Source organism: Salmo salar, chromosome ssa23 (genome assembly GCF_905237065.1).
Source record: "Salmo salar chromosome ssa23, Ssal_v3.1, whole genome shotgun sequence".
Lineage (NCBI taxonomy): Eukaryota > Metazoa > Chordata > Actinopteri > Salmoniformes > Salmonidae > Salmo > Salmo salar.
This window is the reverse complement of record NC_059464.1, coordinates 4,838,921-4,864,241: the sequence shown is the minus strand read 5'-3', so window position 1 is coordinate 4,864,241 and position 25,321 is coordinate 4,838,921. Positions and strand designations below refer to the sequence as shown.

The 25,321-nt window shown below is 42.9% G+C and overlaps 1 pseudogene; it reads right to left on the bottom strand.

Moving 5' to 3' along the window:
- LOC106583966 (anoctamin-8-like) overlaps positions 1–25,321 on the bottom strand; it is a 66,063-nt pseudogene that overhangs the window by 26,937 nt on the left and 13,805 nt on the right.

Genomic DNA, 25,321 nt, shown 5'->3' with positions numbered 1-25,321 from the left:
CCAAGACAGTCGTGAAGAGGGCACAACAAAACCTATTCCCCTTCAGGAGACTGAAAAGATTTGGCATGGGTCCTCAGATCCTCAAAAGGTTCTACAGCTGCACCATCGGGAGCATCCTGACTGGTTGCATCACTGCCTGGTATGGCAACTGCTCGGCCTCCGACTGCAAGGCACTACAAAGGGTAGTGCATACGGCCCAGTACATCACTGGGGTCAAGCTTCCCGCCATCCAGGACCTCTATACCAGGTGGTGTCACAGGAAGGCCCTAAAAATTGCCAAAGACTCCAGCCACCCTAGTCATAGACTGTTCTCTCTGCTACCGCACAGCAAGCGGTACCGGTGTGCCAAGTCTAGATCCAAAAGGCTTCTCAACAGCTTCTACCCCCAAGTCATAAGACTCTTGAACAACTAATCAAAGGACTACCCAGACCCCTCTTTTACGCTGCTACTACTCTCTGTTATTGTCTATGCATTGTCACTTTAACTCTACCTACATGTACATATTACCTCAATTACCTCGACTAACCGGTGCCCCCGCACATCGAGTCTGTACCGGTACCCCCTGTATATAGCCTCGGTATTGTTATTTGACTGCTGCCATTGAATTATTTGTTACTTTTATTTAAAAAATTTTACTTATCTATTTTTTACTTAACACTTATTTTTCTTAAAACTTCTTAAAGCATTGTTGGTTAAGGGCTTGTGAGTAAGCATTTCACTGTAAGGTCTACTACACCTGTTGTATTCGGCGCATGTGACAAATAAAATGTTATTTGATTTGAAATGTTCTCATGTCCTCCTCACCATAAACTGTGTCCGTGGTTCCTCTAGGGACTCGTTAGGGGTATCCAGCGTACCCCACTTATAGGCTAGCTCCGCCCCCCTCCTCTTCCACCTCTCCAGGAACAGTGTGGCCCACACCACGTTGAACAGAGCAAACACTACACAGCAGATATCACGACTTGTCTGAGAGAACACACAGAGAATACACAGGTGAATCTTTAAATAGGAAACATGTAACCTCTATAACACCTGTGTAAAAACTAAAGGAGGACTGGAGGAAAAGGAAAACGTCTTAGGAAGAAATGGTATCATCATATCGGAGGTTACTTCGAAACACTTTCTACATTTTCAAGTGTCAACAGTTCAATATCTCACTATGTGATTCAGTTGAAAAGGTTAACATTGTTAGAGACCGGCATAAGTCTGTTAGAGAGCAGATGAGTGTATCACATATCTGTGTGTCTATGTCCTAAACGTGTTCCAGACAGTGCACTTGAAAAGTAAGTGGTAAGTAAGCCTTGGACCATAAGGCTTGTCTGAGCCAGAACTGCCCATAGGGGCAGAATCTTATTGTGCCTTCAGAAATTATTCATACCCCTAGACTACCATATTTTGTTGTGTTACAGCCTGATTTCAAAATGGATTATACACGCAATACCCCATAATGACAAAGTGAAAACCAGGGGTTGGAACCGGTTCAGGAAACAGAACAGAAAACCGGAAAAGAACGCCATTTTTCCAGTAACAAAAACGTAACCTGAAACTAAAGTGGTCCATACTGTTCCCGGAACAGAACCGTTACTTTTAAAGCACGGGAACCGGTTAATAACGTTGTTCTACGTTTCAGGCATTTTTTTCTAGTCCCACAACAAAATACAACAAAGCACCTATGCAAAGCCCTCACTCTGTCACTCAAAAACTTATACCAGTGTGTCACGCCCTGATCTGTTTCACCTGTCCTTCTGATTGTCTCCACCCCCACCAGGTGTCGCTGATTTTCCCCAGTGTATTTACCCCTGTGTTTCCTGTCTCTCTGTACCAGTTCGTCTTGTATGTTTCCAAGTCAACCAGCGGTTTTCCCGTTCTCCTGCTTTTTGCATTCTCCTTTTTCTAGTCCTCCCGGTTTTGACCCTTGCCTGTTTCTGGACTTTGTAACCGCATGCCTGACCATTCTGCCTGCCTTGACCATGGGCCTATCTGCCACTCTGTACCTCCTGGACTCTGATCTGGTTTTGACCTTTTGCCTGTCCACGACCATTCTCTTACCCACCCCTTTGGATTAATAAACATTTTAAGACTCCAACCATCTGCCTCCTGTGTCTGCATCTGGGTCTTGCCTTGTACCTTGATAAGTGTCTGCCTGCAAGCTGAAAATCCTTGCCTGTGCGTGTTTAGGCTACCTGCTCCTCCCCCTTCAGAAGCATAGGCTACTGTACTGATGTTACAAGCTTGATTCAGAAGATAGGGAGAGAGATTTTTAATTAGTAGAGAAGAATGGATTAACTTGTTCAATGCTAGTTAAGGATACTATAGGTCTATTTATCACATTGGATTTATTAACTAAAAAAAGGTAAGACGTGTTTTTAATTATTGTGCTGCTCTGCACACACAAGCTTGTAAGCTAACTAGCTCAAGCTTGTAAGCTAGCTAGCTCAAGGGACATTCAAGGTTCCTCCATAGAAGCCAAAATTGAAGTCGCATATTGCAGCATGGGCTACACTTGTCTGTCCATCACGCATGTAAACAACTAGCTTGCCTACTCTATCCGCACGGATTGATGAAGTAATTTAATGAGCTAAATGTAAAAACCTGTTGATTTCACAGGTTAAAAAAGAAACAGTGCCTGTCGTAACAGTGGAACGAAACCCCCAAAAATAGTGGTTCTGTTCAGATTGAAACAATTGAAAAATTATTTTTGTTCCAACCCCTGCTGAAAACGTTAGATTTTTTGTGTGCACATTTATTGAAAAATAAATACAGCAATATCTAATTTACATATGGTATGTATTCACACCTCAATACTTTGTAGAAGCACCTTTGGCAGTGATTACAGTTGTGAGTCTTTCTGGGTGAGTCTTGAAGAGTTTGCCAATTATTATTTTCAAAATTATTCAAGCTCTGTCAAATTGTTTGTTGATCATTGCTACACCACCATTTTCAGGTTTTGCCATATATTTTCAAGTAGATTTAAGTCAAAACTGTAACTCGGCCACTCCAGAACATTTACTGTCTTCTTGGTAAGCAACTTCTGTCACGCTCTGACCTAGGAGAGCTGTGTTTTCTCTGTTTAGTTAGGTCGGGGTGTGATAGGTGGGTGGGCATTCTATGTTTTGTTTTTCTATGTTTTGGCCAGGTATGGTTTCCAATCAGAGGCAGTTGTCTATCGTTGTCTCTGATTGGAAGCCATACTTAGGCAGCCTGTTTTTCCCTTTGTTTTCGTGGGTAGTTGCTTTCTGTTTAGTTTGTATAACCTGACAGAACTATTGGCTGTCATTTTGTTTATTTTGTCTAGTGTTCGTTTTCATTAAAATTATAACGATGAGCACTCAACATGCTGCGCCTTGGTCTCCTCTATATGACGCCCGTTACAACTTCAGTGTCGATATGGCCTTTTGTTTTAGGTTATTTTCCTGCTGAAATGTGAATTAATCTCCCAGTATCTGGTGGAAAGCAGAATGAACCAGGTTTTCCTCTAGGATTTTTCCTTAGCTTCATTCCATTTCTTTTTTATCCTAAAAACTCCCCAGTCCTTAACGATTACAACAATACCCATAACATGATGCAACCACCACTATGCTTGAAAAACGTAACACTTTGTATTAAATACAAAAATATAATTGCTCTACGATTTTTTGTTGTTGTTGCATTATTACATTAGTGCCTTGTTGTAAACAGGATGCATGTTTTGGAATATTTTTATTCTGTACAGGCTTCCTTCTTTTATTTCTGTCAATTAGGTTGGTATTGTGGAGTAACTACAATGCTGTTGATACATCGTCAGTTTTCTCTTATCACAACCATTAAACTCTAACTATTTTAAAGTCACCATTGGCCTCATGGTGAACGCCACTGGCCTCCTCTCCGGCAACTGAGTTAGGAAGGATGCCTGTATCCTTGTTGTGACTCTGCATTGATACACCTTCCTAATTGTAATTAATAACTTTACCATGCTGAAAAGGGATATTCAATGTCTGCTGTTTTTTTTACACATCTATTCATAAGTCCCCTTCTTTGCAAGCCATTGGAAAATCAGGCTGTAACACAACAAAATGTCGAAAAAGTCAAGGGGTGTGAATACTTTCTGAAGGCAATGTATCTCCTGTTTCTGTAGTGAGGCAGCTTGATATACAAGTACACCCCGTGGACAGAATGGATGGATGGATAGAAAAGGCACTTGATAAGGCCCAGTGTGAAAGTCACCTGATCAGACTCCGTCAGAATCCAGAGCACAAAGCCTATGACAGCAGGATACAGCATAGATGTGGTGTAGAACCCCAGCCAGGCAAAGTACATGGCTATCTTCACCCCAAAGTAATCATGAATATCATCTAGATACAGCACAGAGGGACAGAGGGAGAGAGACAGTTAGCAATGAAACATTTATAATTCAATTCAACATATCATTCTGTGAGTGAAGAAACGTTTTCTGGTGAGTTTTGGCCTCGGTTGACCTTAGGTTTAAGGTCACATGAACCACATATACATCATTAAAGATTCACCCAGCACAGCCTGACTGCACTAACAATTCACTTCCAGCAAACACTAGTCTACCAAGACGGAGGAAAAGTACACAAACAGTTCTGTGTGTGTGAGAGTGTTAATTGGGGAGAACGGGCTTGTGGTAATGGCTGGAGCAGAAAAAGTGGAATGGTATCAAATGCATCAAACACATGGTTTCCATATGTTTAGTGCCATTCCATTCACTCCATTCCAGCCATTATTATGAGCCGTCCTCCCCTCAGCAGCCTCCACTGGTACTGACCTAGCGGCTGTTTCTCACACACGGCCTGCACCCAAGACTTCATCAGCTGACTGAGGATCTTCTGCTCATGGAGCGGAAACACCTTCTGGATCACGCCCCGCACACTTAGCTCTGGGACTGGTGGAACACACATACAAACATGAATTCTTATTTTCAAACACACAGAGTACAAAGTGGTACACATAGAAGCATACAGGAGCACACACACATGCACGCACACACACACACCCGTATACAGTATTCAGTATGTTATTGGGATTAACACAGCGCTGGGTATAAACAAGTTACACAACATTATTTACTTCACAGTGACTAACAAAGACAAAACAAACAAAAAATGCTGCTCACTGATTGGCTGTCCCTCCAGGAACTGTATGTTGTGAAGCACCTCTCCATTCTTGGCTCGTAGATTGTCGAGCCAGTACTTGATGATGCTTTGCCTCTCCTGAGGAGAGATAGGGACCGACTGGTCAGACAGAATCAAATCTTCAGGTTCTCAGACAAGGTTATTTATCACACAAGTCTGTGTGTGTGTGTGTGTGTGTGTGTGTGTGTGCGTGCGTGTGTGTTTGTGTTGACCTGTGATGTGAAGAAGCATAGTTCACTCTCAATGTTCTCATAGATGTAGTCTTCTTCACAGGAGAAGCTGCGTGTTCCTCCCCCAAACTCTGGCTTCACTGATTTCCTCAGACCCATCTCCTCTGCCCCACGCAACAGACTGAGAGACAGGGAGAGAGAGTAAGAGGGAGAGAGAGAGAGGGAGAGAGCTAGGGAAATACACACAGGCTTCCACAGGCCCACAAGGCTGGAGCAGAGTTGGGATGGAGAAACACACACTCACAAACCAACAGAGTGGCAGAGTGACAGACAAGCAAACAGACAGGTGTTAGGACACGCACACGCACTCACACACATGCAATAAAAACAAGAACATACACACAAAGATGGGAATACATGGTCTAATGTGAATAAGACCTGTCCTGGCATGCCACGCATCTGATAAGAATTCCATATGACACATCCCGTGATAGATGCACATGAAGGGACCAAATAACACTGAACAGAGCAGCAAAGGAAAGCCCGAGTAAACTCTGAATGACAGCATTCAAGGAATGACAACAGTATCTATTCTAGGTTCTACTTCGCCTCTCCTCCTCCTCTGCTCTGTTCTCTGCAGAATGATAAGCCCAACTCACACAGCTACACACACCAGAGTGCGGCCACACTTCTTTAACTGGCATTTACCAGCACACATCTATCATACTGTTATGGCCCTTTCAGGTCGTGAATGAAACTCCTTTACAATATAGTCCATAGTACTGAACTCAACAATGACTGAAACCGATCAACGATCTAAGAAGGATTATATCTATCTATAGGGTAACACAGACTGCATTTACTCAAATCCCCAATTTCTTATCCAGATGAAGCCAGTATGTTTTAGAGAGGTATCCTGCTACTGCCAAGACTCTTTACGAGGGGTCGTGAATGAACACGTCCAAGCAGCCAAGCTTCTATTGGATTAAAAGTTTATAGCCTTATTGTCCTTTCAATTCAAGAAGTCTTTACCTGCGTGTGTAGTGTCCAGTTGTCATTGGCCACTGCTAACCTGGGATAAATAACCCAGTCTAATACTGCTGAGAGGGCTAGCCCAGCCAGTTGTACTCTATGCAGCTTGCTCTATGCTAATTTAGACAATAATATATCACCAGTAATGAAAAATTCAGCCTTGCGGGAAAAAAACAGCGAACTCAGACCTAGAGAAGAGTGAATGGATTGATGAATGTTGCCATCTGCTAGAAGATAAGTACGATAAGCAAGAATTTCAATAAGCATTTTTCTATGGCTGGCCATGCTTTCCACCTGGCTACCCCTACCCCGGCCAACAGCTCTGCACCCCCCGCAGCAACTTGCCCAAGCCCCCTCCCCATTTCTTCTTCACCCAAATCCAGATAGCTGATGTTCTGAAAGAGCTGCAAAATCTGGATCCCTACAAATCAGCTGGGCTAGACAATTTGGACCCTCTCGTTCTAAAATGATCCGCCGAAATTGTTGCAACCCCTATTACCAGCTTGTTCAACCTCTCTTTTGTATCGTCTGAGATCCCTAAAGATTGGAAAGTTGCCGCGGTCAGACACTTTAGACCCAAACTGTTACAGACCTATATCCATCCTGCCCTGCCTTTCTAAAGTCTTCGAAAGCCAAGTTAACAAACAGATCACCGACCATTTCGAATCCCACCGTAACCTTCTCCACTATGCAATCTGGTTTCCGAGCTGGTCATGGGTGCACCTCAGCCACGCTCAAGGTCCTAAACGATATCATAACCGCCATAGATAAAACACAGTACTGTGCAGCCGTCTTCATCAACCTGGCCAAGGCTTTCAACTCTGACAATCACCGCATTCTTATCGGCAGACTCAAAAGCCTTGGTTTCTCAAATGACTGCCTCGCCTGGTTCACCAACTACTTCTCAGATAGAGTTCAGTGTGTCAAATCGGAGGGCCTGATGTCTGGACCTCTGACAGTCTCTATGGGGTGCCACAGGGTTCTCGGGCCAACTCTTTTCTCTGTATATATCAATGATTTCGCTCTTGCTGCTGGTGATTCTCTGATCCACCTCTACGCAGACGACGCCACTCTGTATACATCTGGCCCTTCCTTGGACACTGTGTTAACAAACCTCCAAACGAGCTTCAATGACATACAACACTCCTTCCGTGGCCTCCAACTGCTCTTACATGCTTGTAAAACTAAACGCATGCTCTTCAACCGATTGCTGCCAACACCTACCTGCCTGCCTAGCATCACTACTCTGGACGGTTCTGACTTAGAATATGTGGACAACTACAAATACCTAGGTGTCTGGATATACTGTAAACTCTCCTTCCAGACTCACATTAAGCATCTCCAAACCAAAATTAAATCTATAATCGGCTTCCTATTCGCAAACAAAGCCTCCTTCACTCATGCTGCCAAACATACCCTCGTAAAACTGACTATCCTACCGATCCTTGACTTCGGCGATGTCATTTACAAAATAGCCTCCAACACTCTACTCAGCAAATTGGATGTAGTCTATCACAGTGCAATCCGTTTTGTCATAGATTTTTCTATTGTGTTATTGACTGTACATTTGTTTATCCCATGTGTAAGTCTGTGTTGTTGTTTGTGTCGCACTGCTTTGCATTATTACATTTTAGTCATTTAGCAGACACTCTTATCCAGAGCAACTTACAGTAGTGAATGCATACATTTCATACATTTTTTTTCTTTTTCGTACTGGTCCCCCGTGGGAATCGAACCCACAACCCTGGCGTTGCAAACACCATGCTCTACCAACTGAGCCACACGGGACTTTATCTTGGCCAGGTCGCAGTTGTAAATGAGAACTTGTTCTCAACTGGCCTACCTGGTTAAATAAAGGTGAAATAAAAAAATACAAAATAAGTGAACGTGTATCATTTTCATTTAACCTTCTATCTCACGACTATTATCATTTCCATATCACTTTCATGTTTCAACACAAGTTTGAATAGTTTCAGCAGCAGTAAATGAGATTACATACATTAACTTTTCTATCGCGTTAATTTAGGTCATCCAATACACCTGAGAACGAGCGTGCAAGTATGTGTGACTGTGTGTATGTGAGATTGTGTGTGCACACATGCTGGTACAGCCATCTGCCGTGAGCATTTTTTCAGTAACACACACTGACACACTTACAGAAAGCTCTCTCTCTCTCTCTCTCTCTACTCCGTTCACTTGTTAAGAGGTGAAAGCCACCCTTAAAACTCTCAGGATAGGATAGCCAAGAGCCCTTGAAAACAGATCAGTCAGCACAGCAGTCAGTCGGCACAGCAGACATCATCTAACACAGAGTGAACTGCATTGTGGGGTAGTGTGGCTAATGCCCTCTGCGCTCTTACATTGGTTGTTGAGTATTTACCCAGAGTCATCTCTAAATCCCCTGGTATTTACCCAGAGTCATCTCTAAATCCCCTGGTATTTACCCAGAGAGGTAAGATACAGCATAATAGTATCATGTACAGTACAGTGTTTAGAAATAGTTGAAGCTATTGTAGAATGTAAGTCCTTCCAACATTCTACAATGAAATTCTTGTACCTTTCCCCAAATTCCCTGGTTTTCCAGAAATCCTGGTAGGAACATTCCTGGATTAATGAGAAATGAATGAGGAAATCTGGGAATTCTCCAACTAGGATTTCTGGAAAACCAGGGAATTTGGGGAAAGTTACCAAAATTCTGCAATCCTAGGTCCAGATCTCTTAGCAGTGGTTGTAATACACTCGCATACAGCAAAGGGAGGCCACACTAGTATTGCTAACTAACTAACCAACTAACTAACTAACCTTCTGCTGTTGATGTAGGAAATGTTCTATTTATGATCAGTCAAGACACTAATTCAAACAGGTTTACTAAAGCCTCGGTAACTACCCTCTATCCCAGAATCCATTTAGGTGATAATAATGACAATTAATTCATACTGCAGCACACAATGTCATTGTCTATACTGTACATTAGCTGGCCGGGGTTCTTACTTCTCATAGGTTGCCGTGACGAAGAAGGCATGGACGCGCGTGCGTTTGTGATGTCGGATCTGGATGTTGAGTTCTGGAATGCCCAGACGCAGGTGGTTCAGTAGCCATAGCAACGTGTGGTCATCTGTCTGGTCTGTCACAGGAAAGAAATAGAATGGAGATGAAACACATACAGTACATGCATGTTTAAAAAAAAATACAATTTGGTTACATCATCATAATAACAGTTTTAATGAAAATTCCAACCTTCAAGATATTAACAACAGTTTTACTGTGAAATTGTTCCACATAAACCAACACAGAAACACTGTTTTTAATTCAACTCAGAGGTAGCATCATTATCTCAAAAGAGTAAATAACCCATATTAGTATCATTACTTTCACACTATCCTGGAACGATGAGTGCGTGTTGTCTAATGAGCATTATGTTCCAGTAATGACTGAGAAAAGTAGCACAGCATATCTATGTATTGGGATGGCTAATGTTGCTATTACATTATCACCATTCATAACGTCAGGCCACAGAGACCAACATGAAAAATTACTTCTGCGTACTTCTGCTTTTCATAGTGCATGGATGGCCGTGCAAACGTGTATGTAAACAAAAACAAAGAGACACCTGAGAAAGTCATGAGGATGTCACAGTTCTCAGTTGGCACGGTCTTCATCCAGGACTTATGAGACATTATGTACCTCCCAGCCTGCAGCAGCCGCTTCCCAAATAACTTATCTAGAGAGGAGAGAGAAAGAGACATAGAGAGAAAGAGAATCACAACGACAGTCACCTTTCAATAGTGAAGCAGAATGACCGATTAGGATACTTCTTTTCGAACTGTCAGTCAGTGCTTCCCCTCCACACACACATCCTTTTCGTCTACCACACACACATCCTTTTCCTCTACCACACACACGCACATCATTTCCCTCTACCACACACACACACACACACACACATAATCCCCCCCCCCCCCACACCCCCACACACGGTCTATCTGCCAAACACACACACAGTGCATTTGGAAAGGATTCAGACCCCTTGACTTTATTAAAATAACATCATATTGATCCGAAATACAGTGTAGACATTGTTAATGTTGTAAATGACTATTGTAGCTGGAAACGTCTGATTTTTAATGGAATATCTACATAGGCGTACAGAGCAACCATCATTCCTGTGTTCCAATGGCATGGTGTGTTAGCTAATCCAAGTTTATCATTTTTAAAGGCTAATTGATCATTAGAAAACCCTTTTGCAATTATGTTAGCACAGCTGAAAATGGTTGTCCTGATTAAAGAAGCAATAAAACTGGCCTTCTTTAGACTAGTTGAGTATCTGGAGCATCAGCATTTGTGGGTTCGATTACAGGCTCAAAATGGCCAGAAACAAAGTACTTTCTTCTGAAACTCATCAGTCTATTCTTGTTCTGAGAAATGAAGGCTATTCCATGCGAGAAATTGCCAAGAACCTGAAGATCTCGTACAACGCTGTGTACTAATCCCTTCACAGAACAGTGCAACTGGCTCTAACCAGAATAGAAAGAGGAGTGGGAGGCCCCGGTGCACAACTGAGCAAGAGGACAAGTACATTAGAGTGTCTAGTTTGAGAAACAGACGCCTCACAAGTCCTCAACTGGCAGCTTTATTAAATAGTACCCAGTCTCAACGTCAACAGTGAAGAGGCGACTCCGGATGCTGGCCTTCTAGGCAGAGCCCTCTGTCCAGTGTCTGTGTTCTTTTGCCCAACTTAATCTTTTATTTTTATTGGCCAGTCTGAGATATGGCTTTTTCTTTGCAACCTAGAAGGACAGCATCCTGGAGTTGCCTCTTCACTGTTGACGTTGAGACAGGTGTTTTGCGGGTCCTATTTAATGAAGCTGCCAGTTGAGGACTTTTCTGTTTCTCAAACTAGACATCAGCAACGGGTGTGGCTGAAATAGAAGAATCCACTCATTTGAAAGGGTGTCCACATACTTCTGTATATATAGTGTATCTTCTATAAATCATATATCATGAGTTGAACTAGATACCACAGCCCTATAATCACCTGCCACATTAAAACACTTCTTCTCTGACCAGTCAACCGTGACCTCTAGCCACATATCTGATTTATACTAGCACTGGTCAAACAGTCAACTAAGCTAATCACCAAGCCCTTGACCAGTTGAATTAGGTGGTCTAGAGTGTATATTTGGAATATATATCAAATATGTTGAATATCTAGGGGTCCCCAAGGACTGGCTTGAGAAACACACTGTTCAGCTCTGTGTGGTTCTGCTTCCTGGAACAGACTGAGGATGAAAGAGGGGCAGAGTAGGACTACTTCCTGGAAAGAATGCCCAGGGGGTGTTCGAGAGGTATAAAAATAGCCCCATACTGTCAAGATGTACACCGCAAGGTAAAATAAGGTTCAGATTGTTATTCTGTAACACTAGATAACCTCATGCATGCATCACTTTGTTACATAGGCAGTCTGAACATGTAGAGTTGAATTTGGAGTTCTTACAGAGAGCGTTAAGGAATTTCATCCCACTGGGCACACTGGTTGAATCAACATTGTTTCCACATCATTTCAACGTGGAATAGATGTTGAATTGACATCTGTGCCCAGTGGGATTTTGATTCAGGGATTTTGTTTCATTCCAAATAGTGATTTAACAAATGAAAACAATAGAAACAAATGTAAAAACATTTTTATTTCAGTTTCATCTTAAGAGTTATTATTCAGTCTCTAAATCCATCCTGTTCCCCATGTAGCTGCAGTTTGGCAGAAAAAGAACAGCCTGACAAGCATTCTAATGAGGCCTGTATTCACTGCTCTAAACACACACACACACACACACACACACACACACACACACCTTCTGAAAGCCAACACCTCCAACAATACCTCGAACAATATCTCGATTTATGAACCTCATTGACAGGCAGACTGCTGTGCAGCTTACGTGTGTGTGGGTTTTAGTGTGTGTGTTCGTCTCTGTGTTTGAGTAATGCTCATAGGAAAACCCATTCACACTGGTGGTGTCTCCATTTTTATTTAACTAGACAAATCAGTTAAGAACAAATTCTTATTTACAATGGATGGACTACCCCGGACGACGCTGGGCCAATTGTGCGCCGCCCTATGGGACCCCCAATCACAGTCGGTTGTGATACAGCCTAGAATCAAACCAGGGTCTGTAGTGACACCTCTAGCACTGAGATGCAGTGCCTTAGACCGCTGCGCCACTCGAGAGCCACCATTTGCCCAGACATTGCCCATCAGGACTTAAGTGGGGACATTTTGCCGGTCCCCACAAGGAAAAAGGTTAGGTTTAGGGTTACAAGTAGGGTTAGGGTTAGATTTAGGGTTAGGAGTAAGGGTTAAGGTTAGCTTTAGGGAATATAGGATTTTGAATTGGAATCAATTGTTTGTTCCCGACAAGGATAGTAAAACAAATGTGTGTGTGTGTGTGTGTGTGCTCTGCTCACTTGGCTCCCTGCAAGAGGAGGTCGTAATTTCCACCAAATTACCATGGAGAGACAAGCGCACCTGACACCATGCTGCTGAAGAGACAGAGGAAAATACAACCCCTATCAACAGACCCAGGGTCAGCAGTCAAATACAAACTCAAGCATTTTACTGGGAAATCACTGTTCTAGGAACAGGGCTTATCTAGCAACAGCTAGGCCAAGGCACCTGCTCTGTTATGTGTACTCAAGTACGGGCTCCACTGATCTATCACCATTTCGGTATAGTTGAATAATATTACATATAGTACCAGTAAAAAGTTTGGACACACCTACTCATGCAAGGGTTTTTTCTTTAGTTTTACTATTTTCTACATTGTAGAATTTTACATTTACGTCATTTAGCAGACGCTCTTATCCAGAGCGACTTACAAATTGGTGCATTCACCTTATGATATCCAGTGGAACAACCACTTTACAATAGTACATCTATATCTTTTTTTGGGGGGGGGGTTAGAAGCTTTACTTTATCCTATCCCAGGTATTCCTTAAAGAGGTGGGGTTTCAGGTGTCTCCGGAAGGTGGTGATTGACTCCGCTGTCAATCACTGGGACTGATCAGGGACTGATCAGGGACTGATCAGAGCCTGAAGGTATGGAGGTGCCGTTCCCCTCAAGCACCATGGTCTTGTAGCAGATGCGAGCTTCAACTGGAAGCCAGTGGAGTGTGCGGAGGAGCGGGGTGACGTGAGAGAACTTGGGAAGGTTGAACACCAGACGGGCTGCGGCGTTCTGGATGAGTTGTAGGGGTTTGATGGCACAGGCAGGAAGCCCCGCCAACAGCGAGTTTCAGTAATCCAGACGGGAGATGACAAGTGCCTGGATTAGGATAATAGCGAAAACATCAAAACTATGAAATAACACATATGGAATCATGTAGTAACCAAAAACGTGTTAAACAAATCAAAATATATTTTAAATTCTTCAAAGCTGGCATCAAGGCAAAGGGTGGCTACTTTGAATAACCACACAAATAAAATATATCTTGATTTGTTTAACCCTTTTTTGTTTTCTATATGATTCCATATGTTATTTCTTAGTCTTGATGTCTTCACTATTATTCTACAATGTAGAAAATAGTAACAATAATAAAAAAACCTGGAATGAGAAAGGGGTGTCCAAACTTTTGACTGGTGCTGTATATATAATAATAATATATAGATAGAAACAATATAATAATAGAAAAGCAAGGCATAGGACTAAATGGAATATAATGTATTATTGTAAGTCCTCTCGAGGAAAGAGCTTGATGTAGAATTTTTTTGGGGGGGGTGGTAATGCTGAAGGAAATGCAAACAAACATGTAAATTCACTAACCTCAACCTCCTCCCCACCTCCCACTGCTACAGTAAGTTCACTTCAAATAATGGTTACATAGGCTACAGTAGTTTAAAAAGTAAAATGTTGAGGCCTAGGTCTACATGTAAACAAGTAGGATAGTTTACATGTTAGCTAAGAATCTTGCAGTGACATCAGCCAAAGTAATTCACTTTCACTGAGACTTGAAATCCTATCACTCTCTGAGCACTACAGCTCAGGTTTCTGTGGATTAGCTGTATTCACAGACACTTCAGAGTATAATAAGTGGTTGAGAGCATCATATTGAATCCTGGGGGTCAGCTCAGGGGGTGGGTCAGAACATGTGAACAAGCTTTAGGGGTGCTTTCATGGTGTCTATATCCAGAGCGTGATGCGCTGTGCAACGCCAACATGTCACATACTAAATTACTGGATACACACGACAACACAGATGGGATGTCAACTTTGACTAAACAGACCTGAAAAACTGTTCATATTCATACTGCAAAACAGACCTGAAACTAACTGCTTAATACACATTTATAACAAAATTCTGACTACATAAATGTGCGTTCATGAACCAGGAACTGTTCATAACATGTTTATTACACATTCATAACAGCATTCATAAACTACAAATAGGTTCTGCTGGGACTTTTTCAAGTATATGTTATGTAGTGACCCCCAAAAAATGTCTTCTCTGTCAATCCATGGAATTTTAGACCACATATTAACAATAGAGTCTAAATATAGGATTCAGAACTCTCACACAGAAACACCTCTAGGGTGAGTTACATGCTGACCCCACCACTCGCGTTACGTGTGTGAGCGTTGCAAAATACATTTACACATGCATGTTATTCAATTATTTCATCCAAACTGCTCGCACATGTTTGCGTAGTTTGGCGCTAAAATAGAACTTTGTTCTATTTTTTACGCTTTAAGCGCTTCAAGTCCCGCCTCTCCCATCTCCTCATTGGTTTTTAGGAGCATATACCCACGTGGGAGATTGAAAGCTGAACTGAGGTCCACACTCCAGTTGGTGGTGGTAATGCACCTTAAAAAGTCCACAGAAGAAGAGATCATTAGAAACTAACTAACTAAGTTTCCCCTTTTATCTGTGGATTAATTGTTGGAGTAGAGAACACACCTTTTTTTGTGTGACTCAAAATGGGTCAAAATTCTACAAAGATCAAGGAAAAAAAGGACCTTGTGCATTTCAGGTAAAATAACCCAATGTTTATATCCCAGGACAAATTAGCTAGCAACAACAAATTAGCTAGCAACAGCAAACTAGCTAGCTAAATGTCCATGAATGTTTCATGTTTTTCGAACTGTCCCCAAATTAAATTGTTGGTTCAGAGTTCATTTTGATATTTCAACCTGTGTGTCCTGATCGTGTCTGGTGTGGATGGATAAAATCAACAAGCCTTTGATGGCACACGCGCGTGCCCAGTGTAGTCAGCATGTTAATGTTCTATCTTATCCCATATTCCTCCTAGCAACAGTGACTGTATTTCCTCACAGGCAGACCAGGGGGAAGGGAGTGTGTGGAACTGCTTTAAGCGGCACGTGTTTCTCATGGGCTGGTTTTGGAGGAATGACATATCCCGAACCCCATTCTAAAACCCAAAACCAGCCCTAGCCCTTTAGGCACTACGCTGAAGATCTGAAAGAGCTGGACAGCTGCCCACTGATTTGGGATTCAGCACTACCCTATGTACTAACGTGATTCTGTATGACTGACAACCATGTCCACAGCCACAATACCAGTACAGTGTAATAGCAATGATCCCATTAAGAATATCTGCTCTGTTTCTGGGCCAAATTATCTAATCATGCTCATTTCTTCAATTAGAAGTTCTTCTGTTCCTATAATTCCTCTCCCACCCGCCCCCTCTCGCTCACCCCCCCTCGCTCCCTCGCTCGCCCCCTCTCGCTCTCGCCCTCTCTCTCTCTCTCCCTCCCCCTCTCGCTCCCTCGCCCGCCCCTCTCTCTCGCTCCCCTTCTCGCTCCCTCGCTCGCCCCCTCTCTCTCTTGACCCTCTCTCATCTCCTCTCTCGCCCGCCCCCTCTCACTCTGTTTCTGGGCCAAATTATCTGATCATGCTCATTTCTTCAATTAGAAGGTCTTCTGTTCCTATAATACCTCTCTCGCCCCCTCTCTTGCCCGCCCCCTCTCGCCCGCCTGCTCCCGCCCGCCCCCTCTCGCTCCCTCGCCCGCCCCCTCTCTCTTGCTCTCTCGCCCGCCCCTCTCGCTCCCTCTCTCGCCCCCCCTCTCGCTCCCTCTCTCGCCCCCCCTCTCTTGCTCTCACCCGCCCCCCCTCTCTTGCTCTCGCCCACCCCTCTCGCTCCCCCTCTCACACGCCCCCTATCGCTCCCTCGCCCGCCCCTCTCTCTCTTGCTCCCCTTCTCGCTCCCTCGCCTGCCCCCCCTCTCTCTCGACCCTCTCTAGCCAAATTATCTGATCATGCTCATTTCTTTAATTAGAAGGTCTTCTGTTCCTATAATTCCTCTCTCGCTCTCTCTCTCTCGCCCGCCCCTCTCTCTCTCTCTCTCGCCCCCTCTCCCGCCCCCTCTCTCTCTCGCTCGCCCCTGCTCGCTCCCCCTCTCACCTGCCCCCTATCGTTCTCTCGCCCGCCCCCCTCTCGCGCTCTCTCTCTCTCTTGCCCCCTCTCTCTCTCTCGCTCTCCCCCCTCTCTCTCCCTCTCTCTCTCCCTCCGGCTCTCTCTCAAAATGTGGGGCTCTTAAGGTTTTAAAGCCTTTCACTAATTTGTGCTAGTTCAACAACAGTATATTTTGTCAATAGAAAATGGGGGTTCAAGAACGTAACTGAGTGTGACCTTCAACACGGTATATTACACTGTATAAAGAAGAGTTGGCCAGATCAGACAGTGAAGAGCAGCAGTATAAGGTGGAGTCTGAACAGTAAAGTGCCAGAGCCACAATGCCTTCTATTCATCCAGGTAACAATCATCAAAGAGTGCCAGTGTGGAGCGGAGCCCCTTTCACACAACTCCATACAGACTTCTTCCCAGATCCACAGACTGCTGGTTATCTAACTGGCTGAATTGGCCATTGTGATGAATGGGGATTAATAAGCGAGTGGCTCTGAATATAGTTAATGAATAGCAGCTTTTGTGTGTCCAACTCCAACGAACAGCCGTGTTCCACAGTGGTCACAGCGAAAGCCCCCAAACACAAGAGGAAGATCCTCTAATGACCACAGCAACAAAGGGATACAGGATTTACCAGATCAACAGTACAACCATGACGATGCAAGGCCGTTTGGGCATTGCAAGATGTAGCACAATTTTTTGTTACGTGAAGTTGTGCGCCTATAGACAAATCACTGGGGGAGATAACTGACTGGGTGGGGTCTGAACTATTAAGTCTGATGCGATAACCCTAACTCAAGAGAGGGAATTTACAGAAGGGAAAAGTCGTGAGATATAACCTACAGTTGAAAACATTTTCATAAAAAAGGAGGTATAGGTTTTTGATGTGTTTCTCAAACAACAAAAAAACGTAAGGAAACCAAAGGGTACCGAAGGAGGTGAGCAGAACTAAACCAAGCACAAGCAGTCTTTCAGTAAGATGCTTAAAGAGAGGGCATTAGCGTTGGAGGCACTGACCCACTTCAGACTGACACCCCACTGGGCAAAAACTGGTTCAATCAACATTGTTTCCACATAATTTCAACCCCCAAAAATCTATGACGTAGAAAACTGATTGGATTTGCAAAAAGTCGTCAACGCAAGGGCATTTCATTTTTATTTCACCCAACTTTTAATCTAAATCCAACGACATGGTGACATTTGTTGTTGATTTCAAATGTAAATCAAAACTAGATGTTGAACTGAGGTCTGTGCCCAGTGGGACTATTAGCATTTTGAGGCAAAGACCTACTAGTGTATTATCTATATAAAGAATTGAAAATCTCATCTCTCTCTCTCTCTCTCTCTCTCTCTCTCTCTCTCTCTCTCTCTCTCTCTCTCTCTCTCTCTCTCTCTCTCTCTCTCTCTCTCTCTCTCTCTCTCTCTCTCTCTCTCTCTCTCTCTCTCTCTCTCTCTCTCTCTCTCTCTCTCTCTCTCTCTCTCTCTCTCTCTCTCTCTCTCTCTCTCTCTCTCTCTCTCTATATATATATATATATATATATATATATATATATATATATATATATTATTAGGTTACAGTGAGTAAAAAAACCCACAATTACAATGTACCCAGCTAGCACATTTAGTTCCTTGGAAGTTGTGTGAACGTACGTTTTTGGTTTCCCATTGGTTCTGGGAACGAAGCCATACGTTTCCTGACTGGTAAAACAGAAAGTTATTTAAATGTTCTGAGAACGTTCATTTTTAGGTTGCAGGGAGGTTCTGAGAATGTTTTACTATGGTTCCCTGAAAGTTTTCCTGCGAGATTTTATTAACATTCTGAGAATGGAATTGATAGGTTTTTAAAAAAGTTATTAAAATAGTATTCTGAAAAAAAGATTTTTAATAACACTGCTAGCTTAGTTTGGATGAACTGCTTTGAACTCTTAAGCACACATGGAAATTCATTTGCATGAGCATTAATGATGCAAACATTGTTTTTATTATTGTGGCATCAGGGAGATTTGAACCTATGATCTTCTGTTCTCTATCAATGAAATTAGTCCACTGCTCCATGTTTTTTTTTAATTCACACAAAGCTGATCCTTTTTGTCTATTCAATCAGCCCCCCTTTCAAAGGAAACAAGCACTGATTAAGATCAGCTGAGGCCAATTAGTAAGTGCTGCCACCACACTTGAGCACACTTACCAAGATAGAGGACAGAGAGTTTTGTTGATGCAGCAAACAGAATGTTAATGTTTTTAAATGAATTCTTATAATGTTCTTTGGACGTCAATGTTTTGTTGTGTTTTTATAGTCCCGGAAGGTATTCACACAATAATAAGGAATTCCCCTCGACCACGCCCACAAATTGGGCAAAAACCAACGTTCTTTCCTATTGAGCCCTACTGTAAGAGGCAACTTCGTTGTTTTTGGTTATACAGAAATAACAAAACATGTCGAGAAGCTGCTGTGTTGTTCAATGTACAGAAACTGATTTATAAAAAATAAAAACTGAAATATCACATTTACATAAGTATTCAGACCCTTTACTCAGTACTTTGTTGAAGCACCTTTGGCAGCTATTACAGCCTTGAGTCTTCTTGGGTATGACGCTACAAGCTTGGCTTTGGGGAGTTTCTCCCATTCTTCTCTGCAGATCCTCTCAAGCTCAGTCAGGTTGGATGGGGAGAGTTGCTGCACAGCTATTTTCAGGTCTCTCCAGAGATGTTAATTTGAGTTCAAGTCCGGGCTCTGGCTAGGCTACTCAGAGACTTGTCCCGAAGCCACTCCTGCATTTTCTTTGCTGTGTGCTTAGGTTGGTTGTCCTGTTGGTAGGTAAACTGTCACCCCAGTCTGAGGTCCTGAGTGCTCTGGAGCAAGTTTTCATTAAGGAACTCTGTACTTTGCTCCGTTCATCTTTGTCTCAATCTTGACTCGTCTCCCATTCCCTGCCGCTGAAAACCATCCACACGGCATGATGCTGCCACCACCATGCTTCACCGTAAGGATGGTGCAAGGTTTCCTCCACATGTGACGCTTGACATTCAGGCCAAAGAGTTGAATCTTGGTTTCATCAGATCAGAGAATCTTGTTTCTCATGGTCTGAGAGTCTTTAGGTGCCTTTTGGCAAACTCCAAGTGGGCTGTCATGTGCCTTTTACTGAGGAGTGGCTTCCATCTGGCCACTCTACCTTAAAGGCCTGATTGGTGGAGTGCTGCAGAGATGGTTGTCCTTCTGGAAGGTTCTCCCATCTCCACATTGGAACTCTAGAGCTCTGTCAGAGTGACCATCGGGTTCTTGGTTACCTCCCTGACCAAGGCCCTTCTTCCCCGATTGCTCAGTTTGGCCGGGCGGCCAGCTCTAGGAAGAGTTGGTGCTTCCAAACTTCTTCCATTTAAGAATGATGGAGGCCACTGTGTGCTTGGGCACCTTCAATGCTGCAGAAATGTTTTGGTACCCTTCCCGAGATCAATGCCTTGACAAAATCCTGTATGGATCTCCATGGACAATTCCTTCGACCTCATGGCTTGGTTTTTGCTCTGACATGCACTGTCAACTGTGGGACCTTATATAGACAGGCGTGTGCATTTCCAAATCATGTCCAATCAATTGAATTTACCATAGGTGGACTCCAATCAAGCCGTAGAAACGTCTCAAGGATGATCAATGGATTCAAGACGCACCTGAGCGTCATAGCAAAGGGTCTGAATACTTATGCAAATAATCTTTAAAAAAAATATATATACATTTGCAAACATTTCTAAAAACCTGTTTTTGCTTTGTCATTCTGGGGTATTGTGTGTAGATTGCTGAGGATATTTTAGTTTTATCCATTTTAGAATAAGGCTGTAAAATGTGGAAAAAGTCAAGGGGTCTGAATACTTTCCGAAGGCACTGTACATCTAGCCAGGTCAAAAATAACTGACCTACGGTTCGCAATTCTCCCACATAGGGAAATAGAGCCTGCGAAAAGAGTTAGGCTATTCGTTTGAGAGAGTGGGAAATGTGGGGATGCTGTGTCCAAGTAGGCTACACGTAGCTAAGTGTATAGAAAACATGTAATCACAGGTAAGACATTTAACTTGTTTAGTACAGTCTGTTTGTAACTCAACTCACTACTTGTAGCTGTATAGTCCGTTTGTGTTGTTGATCTTGGCTAGCTTAATGTTCCGGACGGTAGCTATCTAGCACTCACTCAAGTGGCTGCTAGAATTGTCATGAAAAGGTGTATGAGGGAAGCCCAGTGGTCACCAACCTTTTCTGAGTCAAGATCACTCTCTGAGTCAAAATCAAATTAAGCCCAATCAAATTGATGTGGCTTAAGTATTGCTGTGGACTTAGAACATCACACTTTTGTATTTTTTTTCTATTACAAAAAAGTTTGAAATGAAAGTGAAAATCCCCAAAAATATATGTGAAAACTCGTTAAAAAAAATTGGAAAACATGATTTTCACACAGGGTGCCTTTCCTTCGCTGGGTGGGCCATCTGGGATCTTTTTGGCAAAAATTTGAGTATTCCCACTTCTCCAGGGACCAATACACCACTGCATAGGGCCGACAGAAAGACCGCAATCACACAGAGCATGATGTTAAAGGATATACATACAGTAATAAGCCAGTAGGTCCCAATCATAAGAATTCAAAAACAGTACCATTAAGCATTTCCCAATAAGAACTTACATAATTACTTCATTGCAAAGAACATGTCACCTTTAGCACACAAAATAATTGGTGACCTAATGTTTGAATGCAACAATGTTTCACACACATAAGTTATTTTCAAAGAGATGGCTAACAACAGCTAGCGAGCTGCAATTTAAAAAAAAAACACAGTTCCACTCACCAGATCATTTGAAACGTAACTTTTTTTTTAACGTTATTCTTGAAATGGGAGAAGCTAACAAATTAGCAACAACATCCTCTTTGATAACACCTGCTGCAGCCGCTGAAAACTAGCTGACAACAAAAACTAGTTAACTAGACCATGGGAAAACTACTGCTAGCTTATTGCGCAGAGACCGGTTGGCCTTCGAGAAGGCAGAAGTATCCATACGTTTTTGTAAAAACAGTCCCACATTAAGTCAAAATGTGATTGGTTGATTTCACAGTCACTCCAAATTGTTGCCCTATTACAGTTGAATGGCAAATGACTTCTATCTAGCTTCTGATGGCCTAGCCAAAGGCTGACTAGATTTAGCTCCCCAGAGACTAGCAAAGAAAAATCCTGATTGGATCTTTTTTTCCTCTTCAGTGTTAACCCTTTCCTTTCCAACAAAAACTGAAGCGATTAAATCAGAACATTGAAAATATTATTATTGTTAATATTTTATAAATACTTATCCCTTCTCTGAAGGCGTAGAAGGCCCATTCTTCCCCACTGTGTTTGGGTTAGTAATAATTTGTATAGTGGCTCTATTTTCCCTCAGCATGCATTTTTTCACTATTATGAATGACTTAAGAATTCATATGTTGTTCTGAAATATGAACACAGAAATACTGGACAATTTGACAAAATTACAATCATGGTCTTGAGTTTTTTTCTGGTCTCGGTCTTGACTGGGCCTCAGACCTCTTGTCCCCCTCCCGGTCTCGGTCTTGACTCGGCCTCGCCCCCCTCTGGACTTGGTCTTGACTCCAAATCTATTTGTTCCTGTCTTGAAATCGGTCTTGCTTTAAGTGGTCTCGAACACAACACTGCTTCAGACACATGAAATGGTTCAAAATGGGAACACCTCGCCGGGCATACAGTGCAGCTGATCGACCGGTTGGTGACCAATGTCCTACAATATTATGTTTTTCTAAGTAGTGAGACCGCTCGGGAGTAGGCAATGTTGAAAAGTAATCTTTAGACATGTTGTACTTTTTTTAAATGTAGTTTTGTAATTGCTAAAACAAGCAGACAAGAAAATTGCATTTGAAAAAGGTAAAGTTCTTGCTGTGAGCCAGGCAGGGTCGTGATGCTAATGTGTTGAAATTCCCACAGAAGAACATTGTTTCTTAAAATATTCTCTGAAAAATGTGAGAACATTACTTTAAATAGAACCATGAGGAAACCTGTAGGAAACATTAAGCTGAAGTACTGAAATTCCCACCTAAGAAAGATATGGTTCTCAGAACGATATGTGCTAGCTGGGCATTGTTTGTGTCCCTTATTTCACCTCTCTCATTTCACATCTCATCGGTTTACTTCTCATAAGGTCAATAAGGAATCACATAACTCTTTTTACTACAATATTACATATTTACACCCTTTACTGCATTTTCATGTGTATAGCCCGTGGCTCTAACAGTCAAATAACATGGTACATTTTACTCAATATGATGTAATGTAATACTATGGTAGACCAGCGATGAGATGACAGACTGTCTAGTAGTGACTTAATCCAGATTCGTAATAATTTTATTTCTGTCTAAGAGAAGAGAGAACATTTCACATTCACTCTCCTGATGAATTAGTTAAAATTGCCAAACTGCTGCTGTGCTATGCCTCTGGGCAACGCTCATCTCCATACTGTACAACCACACTGATGATAACAGAATATCTATTTATAGAAAGTCATTCTAGATCTAATATCCGCTTTTAACTCGCACACACTGTATCACACATACTATAGTGACGCATAGTATCATACTGTATATCCAGAAACCCTAACCCTCATATCCGTGCTGAGACTGATGCCCTATACCGTAGTAATGATATCTATGTGATGTCTTTGAGGATGTGGATGTCAATAATAATGGCAGTGGGTCACTACAGTCAGTAATTGGGCTGCTGATCTCGAGCTCTTATCACTGCTATTACAGGCCTGGGTTTTATCTGTAGAAAGGTCCTATTGTAGTGGTAGATACAGTACATGTTCATGGACGGTTCCCAGGCAGATCGATATCCTGAGGATGTAGAAATTACAGGCCATAAATCTCGTGCCCTCTTCACGACTGTGTTGGTGTGTTTGGACCATGATAGGTCCTTAGTGATGTGGACACCGAGGAACTTGAAGCTCTTCGGCCATCTCCACTACGGCTCTGTCGATGTGAATGGGGGTGTGCTCAGCCCTCCGTTTCCTGTAGTCCACGATCAGCTCCTTTGGCTTGCTGACAGTGAGAGAGAGAGGTTGTTGTCCTGTCACCACACTGCCAGGTCTCTGACCTCCTCCCTGTAGGCTGCCTCATTGTCGTCCGTGATCAGACCTACCACCCTCGTGTCGTCAGCAAACTTCATGGCGGCACACAGTTGTGGGTGAGCAGGGAGTACAGGAGGGGAATAAGCACATACCCCCGAGGGGCCCCGTTTTGAGGGTCAGCGTGGTGGATGTGTTGTTGCCACCCCTCACCACTTTGGGGCGGCCAGTCAGAATGTCCAGTATCCAATTGCAGAGGGAGGTGTTTAATCCCAGGGTCCTTAGCTTAGTGATGAGCTTCGAGGGAACTATGGTGTTGAACGCTGAGCTGTAGTCAATGAACAGCATTCTCACATAGGTGTTCCTTTGTCCAGATGGGAAAGGGAAGTGTGGAGTGCAATAGAGATTGCTTGATCTGTGGATCTGTTGGGGCGGTATGCGAAATAGTGTGGGTCCAGGGTGTCTGGGATGATGGTGTTGATGTGAGCCACGACCAGCCTTTCAAAGCATTTCATGGATACAGATGTGAGTGCTACGGGCTATAGTCATTTAGTCAGGTTACCTTGGCATTCTTGGGCACGGGGACTAGGGTGGTCTGCTTGAAATATGTGGGTATTACAGACTGTGTCAGGGAGAGGTTGAAAATGTCAGTGAAGACATTTGCTAGCTGATTAGCGCATGCTCTGAGTACGGGTCCTGATAATCCGTGTTACTTACCTTGATAATCAGTGTTGCTTGGCTTGAAGCGAGCATAGAAGGCATTTGGCTCATCTGGTGGGCTTGCGTTACTCAGCAGCACGCGGCTGGATTTCCCTTTGTAATCCGTGATAGTTTGCAAGCCCTGCCACATCTGACGAGTGTCAGGATTCAATCTTAGTAGTAGGATTCGATTTTAGTCCTGTATTGACGCAATTCTGAAGACATCAACATAAGACAAAAACACTTAGACACATTTCTAAAGTGGAAATGTCAGGTGCAGAGAAGGTGTTGCACTGCATTTTCTTGACAGCCTATTTGTGAGAGGTTCTCATGCAACACTGCACAGTGGCAGGCGACCCTCTTGTTTTAGTTCTGCTGAGGGGTCAAAAGTGGCATAAGAACCACAGCGAGGAGTTTGGTTAGCAACTGTGTTTTAATCACTTTGCCTTTGCACCGAAAGATAACTAATATGATTGCATGTGGGGGGTTTTTTATCTCCACTGCTCATTTACCACAAATATAAAACGTATTCAGAACTGAAACTGTAATCTATTTTTGGAATAACCAATTAGGAAAAGAGGAGAGACAGTGATGAACTGGTGCTGAAACACTAATGCCTGAAAATGGACCAGAAAGTGTTCCTCTCCCCTGTAGGCTAACTAAAAAGCCCTTCGGCAGAGGGTAGAGTAGAGAGTAGAGAGGAGCTGATCTGGTGATATTCCCCATGTCATGACTGATGCTAAAAACAGCCTTCCTCTGCATGGCTCCA